The 10000-nt window shown below is 37.6% G+C and overlaps 1 protein-coding gene across 2 annotated transcripts in view; it reads left to right on the forward strand.

Annotated features, from left to right (window-relative positions):
• The window catches only part of LOC136856302 (synaptogenesis protein syg-2-like), a 320580-nt gene that overhangs the window by 76324 nt on the left and 234256 nt on the right, over positions 1 to 10000 (forward strand). The window contains exon 1 of one of the 2 annotated variants that reach the window (XM_067134053.1): positions 5713 to 5962. The exons of the other annotated variant lie outside the window; for it this stretch is intronic. The gene's annotated coding sequence lies outside the window, so the exon portion shown is untranslated. Of the gene's footprint in view, positions 1 to 5712; positions 5963 to 10000 lie in introns of those variants that run through there. 2 annotated transcript variants of the gene reach the window in all.

The following is a 10000-nucleotide window of genomic DNA, read 5'->3' on the forward strand; positions in this document are numbered from 1 at the left end:
GTTTAGATTCTAAGAATTTAAGTCATTTGGAAAGACATTAGGAATTTATGACAGTACTGATTTGTTAGTGTTATTTTAAAACATGTTTAGGTATATTCAAAACATGTTTAGGCATATTCAGAATGTTTAGACATGTTTAGAATATGTTTAGTCATATTCAAAATATGTTTAGACATTGATAAGTGTTTTACAAAAATGTCTAGTCGACAAACATCAACATGAATAGACATAAACATGATTTCCAAAAACTAAACCAATATTAATGGCTTGTTTATGTCAATTCATAGTCACTGCATGTTTGTAAATCCTCCCACACAGGTCATTGATGCTAATGCATGTTTGTGAATGTACACAAGGGGAGCCATGTTTGTTTATGCCTGTATGTGAGGCGTTGATGCTTTAGCATGTTTATAAGTATATCAAATTTATTTCAATATGTTTACGATTTTTTAGGGGGAATAACAATGATTTTATCGAATGTTTGTGTATGTTTGTGCGTGTACATGAATTTTTCTGCATGTTTGTGCATTTGCAAAGGTGAAAATCCTGACGTTTCCGCGTTTGTGAGTGTTTATAGATGGGCAAATGATGGTATAGATTGTCTAGAAATGTTTATAGGTGAGGTTATATATATATATATATATATATATATATATATATATATATATATATATATATATATATATATATATATATATATATATATATATATATATATATATTAGCATCAACCTAATTATTCATCCCAAACTTCCAAAGCAATTTCAACCAATTACCCCTTTTTTTTTAAACCTGCTTCCCTGAGGGCTAGAGCAAATTACCTCCATGTAATTCCTGCCTCTCTCTCTCTCTCTTTCTCTCTCTCTCTCTCTCTCTCTCTCTCTCTCTCTCTCTCTCTCTCTCTCTCTCCAGCGTAATAAATGTAATTCCAGTTCAGTACTTGAGCTGAAGATGGTAATTAGACCGAGCGAGCAGTCCATAACTTTTTAATCATCTGTAATGACCTCACCTTTTGCAACGCTCGCGAAGTCATAATTTGCGTTTAATTGTTGAGTGACTTTGGTGGGGTTTTAGGGGGGGCGGTTGTTGGCTGAATTTGGTGGGTTTTTTGTTGGTTGAGTTTGGTGGTTTTTTTGGGGTCTGAATTTGGTGTTTTGAGGTTTTTTTGGGTGAATTTTATTGTTTTTTGTTGTTGGCTGAATTTGGTGGCCTTTTTTGGGGGAGTGAATTTAGTGTTTTTTTTCCCCGCAGTTGTTTGTAAAGTTGAATATATTAACTGTGTTTTCCTTAAGTTGGTTGTTTAATTCATTTGTTTATCTTTTGCTTTGTGTATTTAAATAATCAACAACATATATATATATATATATATATATATATATATATATATATATATATATATATATATATATATATCATACACTCCTTTCCCCAATCCTATGAGAGTTCTGGGGATGAAATCACCACCCTTACACCCTCCCACACCCTGTCCACGACCCACCACGGTTGTCTAACAACCAGATCCACAATCACTTTCCTTAGAAATATGTTGAAACAAGTTTCTCTCAGAAGAGTGGTAAAATTGACCCACCACTCTATATATAACCCTTCCCATCCAATATACCATTACAGTAAGCTGTGATCTACCTTTATGAACCAGATAACACCACTCCCTAACCTCCCCTTCCCCCCACCCCCCACTTCCTATACCTCACGAATGAGTTGACCAAAAAACCCCAAAAGTGACTGAGTGCAATTGAGAGGATTATTGAAATTGGAATTGTACTTTTGACTTCATGTCGTGTGGTTTGTGCAGTCAGGGTTTCAGTTTGTTGTCGTGGGTCCTTTTGTGTGTTTGTGTGTTTGTTTAGGCGCTTTTATATACCTTTCGTTTGTTTGTGTTGATAAACCAGAGGTATGCATAAAAGAATTAATAATAATAATAATGATAATGATAATAATAAAGATTTTACTTAAACTTTCTTCAGTCATAACATCGACAAAGACACAATGTTTGTGCAATGGATGTTTTCGTGGCTCCTTTAATGTTTGTTTATGTGTTTGTGTGTTTGTTTTGGCGTGTTTATATATCCTTTGTTTGTGTGTGTGTTGATGAAGTGGAGGTATTAGTAATGATATTGATAATAATATGTATAATGTTAGTGGAATTATTTCAACAGGAATACCCTGCCATTACCAATAATAATAATAATAATAATAATAATAATAATAATAATAATAATAATAATAATAATAATAATAATAATAATAATTCCAGCAACAAAAACAATGACAAAGACATCAAATGGAATAAGAAAACAAGAAACAATTGCACAATACATTGTACAATCAACAAAGGCAAATTATGCACCATAATGACAATATTCCAGTATCCAAAGCTAACAAAAAAAATTACAAAAACAATTACAAAAAACAATTACAAAAACAATTACAAAACAAAAAAACGATCAAGCTTACAAAAAGAAAATTAGAAAAAGCAATTCTAGCCCCCCAGACGAAACAAGAGAACAAACAAACAGCGCCACGGACGCAGTTCTTTGTAGAAGAGGCGTCGCGTGCCAGCGAGTGCCATCAGTCCCTAAATGCGGTGCCAATCGGTCCCCAGTAATGACCTGACATTTATGGCGCTGTGTTTAGACAGGTCACCGGTTTGGTAGCACTCAGATGGAGTGTCATTTTGCCCATTAACAGCGACTGGGTTCCAATTATCCGCTTGTGGGTAATTACTGCCTTGTAATTATTGTGAGGGGTGTTGTGGTTAAGGGTGTGTGTATGTTTGTATGTTTGTATGTTTTTATATATATATATAATATATATATATATATATATATATATATATATATATATATATTGTCTTGACAGCCAGGTGGTCAAAGTCACTCACTGTCTTGATAGCCAGGTGGTCGAAGTCACTGTCCACCCTTTCCGAACCAGGCAAGGCATCGCGCGGTTCGAATCCTTCCCGGGACGAATCGTTTCCCAATTATAATTCCTTCTGGATATCTAGTTATATTGAAGTGTATATATATTTATATTTATATACACACAAAAATTAAAGGAACACTTGATCCCCTTGACCAATGTCCACTAACCCCTACCCCCAAACCCCGCCCCCCCCAAAACACGAGGCTCTCCCAAATCGCTTCTTGGAAAAGGCGCGATAAATTTTCGCTCTCACACGACAATAAGCCATTACTGGTCGTGACAGATATTGGCTGTTAACTGGAACAATCACGGGGTGGAATGGAGGGGATTTGATTGGTTAATAGAGCGGATTTATAGAAATGTATATCTATATATATCTATATATATATACATATATATACCTTTATCACTTTATATTTCAAACATTCCCATAATTTTGATACAAAGGCCACACCTTCCACAAACTTCTATTTTTAAACTGTTTTTTTAACTTCCCCACGTCGTTGTGACGCCAGATTCAGACGTCGAATCAAACAATGCTTGAACGTTCTGACAGAAAAATATATGGAGAGGAATTAGTCTTCTCATTGATTTTACCTCAACGAGTAAGGAAGGAATATTCGCCCATATTTGCTCAGGTGTTGTAGATATGGCTGGAATGTGTCAACAGTAGGTATATTTTGTGTGTGTTTTTGTATGTGTAGGTGTCCCAGGGGGGTGTATGGAGCCTAGGAAAGGAGGTTTCTCTATCAGAGAAAGTATAGGTGTGTAGTGTATTTGTGTATGCATCTGTGTAGGTGTCCCAGGGTGTGTATTGAGCCTAGGGAAGGATGTCCCCTTTTAGAGAAAATATGGATGTGTAATGTGTTTGTGTGTGTTTGTGTAGGTGTCCCAGGGTGTGTACAGAGCCTAGGGAAGGAGGTCCCCTATTACAGAAAGTATAGAGAAAGGCGCCCCCTACCAGGGTCGACCCATTAGGGCTCTTCCCCCCCACTCCTGGTTTATTGACTTTAGATAAAGTTGACAGAATGGCCCCATTACGCGTGTGGCTGCTTCCCCTTACGAGATTAAAAAAATGGTTTATGGGTCTATTTTACCGTTTAATCTGAAATCAAAAGGAAGTGGGTCTGATAGATTAGATGAAATACTTAACTTTTTTTACTGTTTTACATTGTAAAAGGTTAAAAGATGTTTGTTTAGATTTCTGCAAAGAAAACTATTGTGCCGAATTGTCTGTGCGTCCACACTTTTTCTCTCCGCCCTCAGATCTTGAAAACTACTGAGGCTAGAGGGCTGTAAATTGGTACGTTGATCATCCACTCTCCAGTCATCAAACATACCAAATTGCAGCCCTCTAGCCTCCTCAGTAGTTTTTATTTTATTTCAGGTTAAAGTTGGCCATGATGTTGCTTCTGGCAACGATATAGGATAGGCCACCACCGCGGCTCATACAGCATTATACCGAGACCACCGAAAGATAGCTCTATTATACGCTGTACTGAAAACTCAATTGCGTCGAAGAAACTTAGGCTCAGTTTTTACTTATTTTTTATAGTTATTGTTGAAATATTTCCTTGTTTTGGGATTTCTGTACAAGGATAAATTCTTGATGTGGTCTTTATCTTTCAGTATTTGGGGTCTGAAGACGAATTTGGAAATACATGTTTATATTTTTCTGTCTGAACAGCAAACTAGTTCAGTAACATCAAATAAACTTAGAAGGAACGGTCCCTCACAACAAAAGGTTGAATAAAGATGAAGAAAAAAGTAAAAACATCAAATAAAATCAGAAAGAACAGTCCCCCTAAACAAAGACACGTGACTGATAGTAAATAAAATCGAAACGAACGAGCCCCAATAACAAAAATAAGTATTGAACGCCGAGAATATTCAAAAGAAACGCGCCCCAATAACAACACATACACTCTCTCTCTCTCTCTCTCTCTCTCTCTCTCTCTCTCTCTCTCTCTCTCTCTCTCCGGAGAAACTGAATCGCATCTCACAAGGTCCGAATTGTCACGTCCTCCTGAGAGCCTGATCAATTTCATCAAAATGGTGGTGGTAGGGGGCAGGGGGGTTTTGGAGGTTAAGATAACCTCCCAAGACAGATGTACCTCTTTAGCAAGGACGAGGAGAGGAGGAGGAGGAGGAGGAGGAGAAGGAGGAGGAGGGGGGGGGGAGAGGTACACCTAAGGACAACACGACCTGAGGTGGTAATCAGATAGGAATGGGAGGCAATCAAGAATCAGAGATGGCCTGCCTTAATCTCCTGGATGAGGAGAGAGAGAGAGAGAGAGAGAGAGAGAGAGAGAGAGAGAGAGAAAGTCTCACGAGAGTGTAAGGAGAGATAGAGAATGATGTGGGGTTAATGTATTACACCAGGAAGATAGATAGAGAACGTTGGATGAGGTTGAGAGAGTGTGTGTGTAAGGAGAGATAGAGGGGCCAGTGGGGGCCACCCCGGATTTTGTGGAAGTATCGATTTTTAGATATCGAACGGTTTGAACTCGTCTCCCGCTAACTAAAAACACCCATTTTCTACGATGAGAAACTGGCTCGTTCACTCAAAAAAATAAATAAAAAATAATAAAAGCAGAGTAAATATGTATCTATTTCCTATTCTATTACAGACGTACAACGCCAGTTAATTTACATGTAATATTTTGCATTTCTTGACATATTTTCACTTTGTATTTTCGGAAATATAAACATAATTGTAGGGAACGCTTCCTAACAACACAGCGTCTCTACCCATACATAACTGCCATTAGTATTCTCGTCGTGTCAGTGCGAGTTCTTCTTGTGATCGCGTTTACATTCGTATTTCGTGACCCCCCAGTGCATTGACGCGGTTCCAACGACGGGGGGAAAGAGGAAGAGTGCCCCTGCAAGGGGTGGGCACCAAAGAATGCGTGCCCTATGCCCAACGAGAAGAGAGAGACCCAAAAATTGGAAGCGTGTTGGATTTGAAATATACCCCAGGGTGGCAAAACAACGCAAGAACTCCCAGCAGATTTAGGTAAGCTTGGTGACCCTAGGCCCGTGCCCCGGGGGGGAAGGGGCGTTCAGAGGGGTCAGTGACCCCCTCCACCCCCCCTGCCCCACAGGGCACCTGGGTATAATGTATTATTATTTTTTCTCAGTACATAAGGACGTTCCTGCCTCTCCCAACCCCCTTCATCGGAACCCTGGCCCACCACACCCCCAAAGGTTCTACCTTACACCAACTGAACCCCCAAACCCGGCCCCAAAGTTGTCAACCTGGCTACGGCCCTGAAATATTGGTTTCCTATATATACTTCAAGGTTACTATTTTGTTTATAGTAATGATACTAATTGTATAGATCAGAAAGGTAGATTTAGACAAATGCCATGAGTCTCCGTAGACAATTTGGGTTGGGGGGAACTTTGTAACAAGTAGACACGGGTAGACAGGTAGATGCAGCTTGACTGGAAGAGTAGATGGGGTAGATTAGGATAGAGAGAGAGAGAGAGAGAGAGAGAGAGAGAGAGAGAGAGAGAGAGAGAGAGAGACGCCCTCAGGAACAAACAAGCCACCACAGTCGATGTAGAAACAGACCAAACCACGAGGCAGAACACAGACATTCACACAGAAATCGTTCACTCTTTAATACTACATCCAAATGGACAGTCAGCCATTTTACCACTCCATTCCTCCTAACCCCTTCTCCCTCCCTCCCTCTCTCGACCAGTACATCTAGTCAAAGAACCTCATTAATGCAGAGAATAACCGAAACCGAATTTAATTTCAACCCCGGCGCAATGTTTGGGCCTCCGGAATCATTAGGATTCGAGGATATTTATTCAGCAAATATGACAGAGGGATTATAATATGCGCAAGTAGGGCGAAGTAGGTCCTGTGAAATGGGTTGTTATTATTATTATTATTATTATTATTATTATTATTATTATTATTATTATTATTATTATTATCGTTGTTGTTGTTGTGATCTCAAGCGTCCCTGCACCCGTTGAGATGTCCCTTCTCACTTTTTGTGTGCTGGGAAGTGGCAGGCCGAGATTTGGAAGTTATTTATTCTCTCTCTCTCTCTCTCTCTCTCTCTCTCTCTCTCTCTGGCTCAGAGTTGATGATAGATATGAATGCAGGAGAAACTTTCTCTCTCTCTCTCTCTCTCTCTCTCTCTCTCTCTCTCTCTCTCTCTCTCTCTCTCTCTCTCTCAGAGTTGATGATAGATATGTATACAGGAGAAACTTTCTCTCTCTCTCTCTCTCTCTCTCTCTCTCTCTCTCTCTCTCTCTCTCTCTCTCTCTCCCAGAGTTGATCTACAGGAGAAACTCTCTCTCTCTCTCTCTCTCTCTCTCTCTCTCTCTCTCTCTCAGAGTTGATGATAGATATGCAGGAGAATGACAGGATGAATACAAGAGAAACCTCTCTCTCTCTCTCTCTCTCTCTCTCTCTCTCTCTCTCTCTCTCTCTCTCTCTCAGTTGATGATAGATATGAATAAAGAGAAGCTCTCTCTCTCTCTCTCTCTCTCTCTCTCTCTCTCTCTCTCTCTCTCTCTCTCTCACTGAATTTTAAAGGCGACGCACCTCTCACACTCAGTATCACAGACGCCTGCAGAAAAAAAAATAATGAAAAAATAATGAACAATGATGAAAGGTCTGTGAAAACAGGCACTTAATTCATTAATGATAATGACTCGTTAATGACGCTGTCGTTTTCATTATAGTGAAAAAATTACAATGAAAAAACAGTGAAATAAAAATAGGCTTTTTTTTTGCTCCATCGTCAGAGGCAAAATTGAAGCGAGTTCTAAATGTTTATTTCTTGATTATCTATCTATTATATGGATAGATCAATAGATTAATGCTTTTTCTATGCTTGATAGACCCCTGGCCAGGGACACGAAGCATCGTTGTCCCTGGTCACGGCTTGGATGGGTTACCATCCCTCCAGCAGGGTGTGGGGCTAGCTGCCTCATCCTCAGAAATGATTTGCTTGGGAATAAGAAGAAGTTGGAACCTGAGTACCATTTTACCTAAGGCTTTACTCGGGAACCTATTTATGGTATATTAATACAATCCTTATGGCATGTTATAAATATATACATATATATTTATGACATGTTATATCTCATGTTATAATTCCTCGTAATTAATTATCTTTTTCATCATTTGTAACCCTTCATAACTAATGTCATATCAGCTTAATGTCATGTCTCTTGACATATTTATAATGTCATATCTCTTGACATATTTATAATGTCATATCTCTTGGCATATTCATAATGTCATATGTCTTGATGCATTCATAATGTCATATCTCTTGATGCATTCGAAATGCATAGCAGAGTACCTATCCCCATCAATCTCTTTATTTATGACATTTCACGTCCTATATGCGTCATAGAAACAGCCAATAATGACGTCCAATCTATCTCGCCTCATCAGATAACGACATGAAAATAGTATCCTATCAATATATGTCGTATATTTGGTCCTATCCAATTTGTAACTCTAACTCTTATCAGTTCAGTCACTCCATGTCATAATTTTTCCATTATATTGTCGTCAGAGTCATAGATTTGTCATTGATACTGCTTATTCTAATGACAGACGCGTCATTGAACGTTTTATACGACAGGTGTAAGTATTGATATCTTGTGAGGATTCGTGGTTGATGGTCAATGATTTTTTTTTTTGGGGGCCTGGGGTGATAACATGTCATTGAGGATGTCATTGAAATTTTTTTCTTGCGCCTGATTTCTTGTCATTGTTTTTTGTCATTGTGTGGGCGCGGGTTTTCTAAAATTGTTGTCATTGAATTTTTTAAGGTGTTGTCATTGATTTTGCCATTGTGTTGTCATTGATTTAATCATTGTGTGGTCATTGTCTGTGTCTCTTCAAGTCATTGATTTTCTGATCAGTGATCCTGTCATTACAATCCCATATACTGACTCTCTAAAGGTCATTGATTCCTGTGGTCATTGATTACAAACCCATATCCTAACTCCCTGTAGATCATTGATTTCCTCAATATATTATGTCATTGATGTCATGAATTTTATGAAAATCTTCCCCAAGGTCATTGATGTCCAACTCCTCGACCTTCCCCAGGCTTCAATGACCAGAAAAAAAAAACATCATAATCTGGTCTTAATTGATCCGGAAAATGTTTGATCTCTGGTCAAACGTTCGTCAACAGAATTTGCATGTTTGTGTGGGTATGTTTTCCCTGTTTGTACATACTTAATTTGTAAACACTTCGGGTTCGATCCCACGGGGAGTTGACTGCTTGTTTGCCAATCAAGAGGGGTGACATCAACATACGATTGGTAAATGCAGTACAAGTTTTTGCAATGATTTTTGCAAATTGTGTTTTTCATCTTTTCAAATATTTGGACGCAAATGATGTATTCAAATATATTTTGCCTTTGATGTAAGTTATGGTATTAATGGGTTAATTGAGGCTTGTATGTATGTATGTATGTATGTATGTATGTATGTATGTATGTATGTATGTATGTATGTATGACTTATCAATTTGCCTACCTGGTACTCCCAACCATATAACCCCTTATCAATAAAATATTCAAATTCATAGCTACCATATTTATTTTTCAGTGTAAACAGATATCAACCCTTTTAAAATAAATGAAAATAATTAAGAGAAATAAACAACAATAAATTATATATTGACACTTCTTGAATGATGAGGAATAAGTATTATTTAGTTGCATGATATTTTACTTAAAGGGAAATTTAAAAAAATGTAATTTTAGATAAATTTTGTAAAATGGGCTTCATATTGTGGAATAAAACTAGGAAATTCAGTAAATATGAATAGATATTTGTTTGAATCATACAAAATTTGAAAAATATATATATTAAGCAAATAAATCTTTGAGTAAGAATAAAGTAATATGCCTAAAATTTGAATGAATAAGTCTTGTCATGACAGAAATCTCTGAAAACCAGATTATAAATACAGTGAATTTGGCCAAAAACAAACATTTCAAGGAGTAAACACGAGCTTAGAATGAATCTACAAAAAATCTAGTAAACAAAAACATC

This window comes from Macrobrachium rosenbergii, chromosome 35, assembly GCF_040412425.1.
Source record: "Macrobrachium rosenbergii isolate ZJJX-2024 chromosome 35, ASM4041242v1, whole genome shotgun sequence".
Taxonomy (NCBI): Eukaryota; Metazoa; Arthropoda; class Malacostraca; order Decapoda; family Palaemonidae; genus Macrobrachium; species Macrobrachium rosenbergii.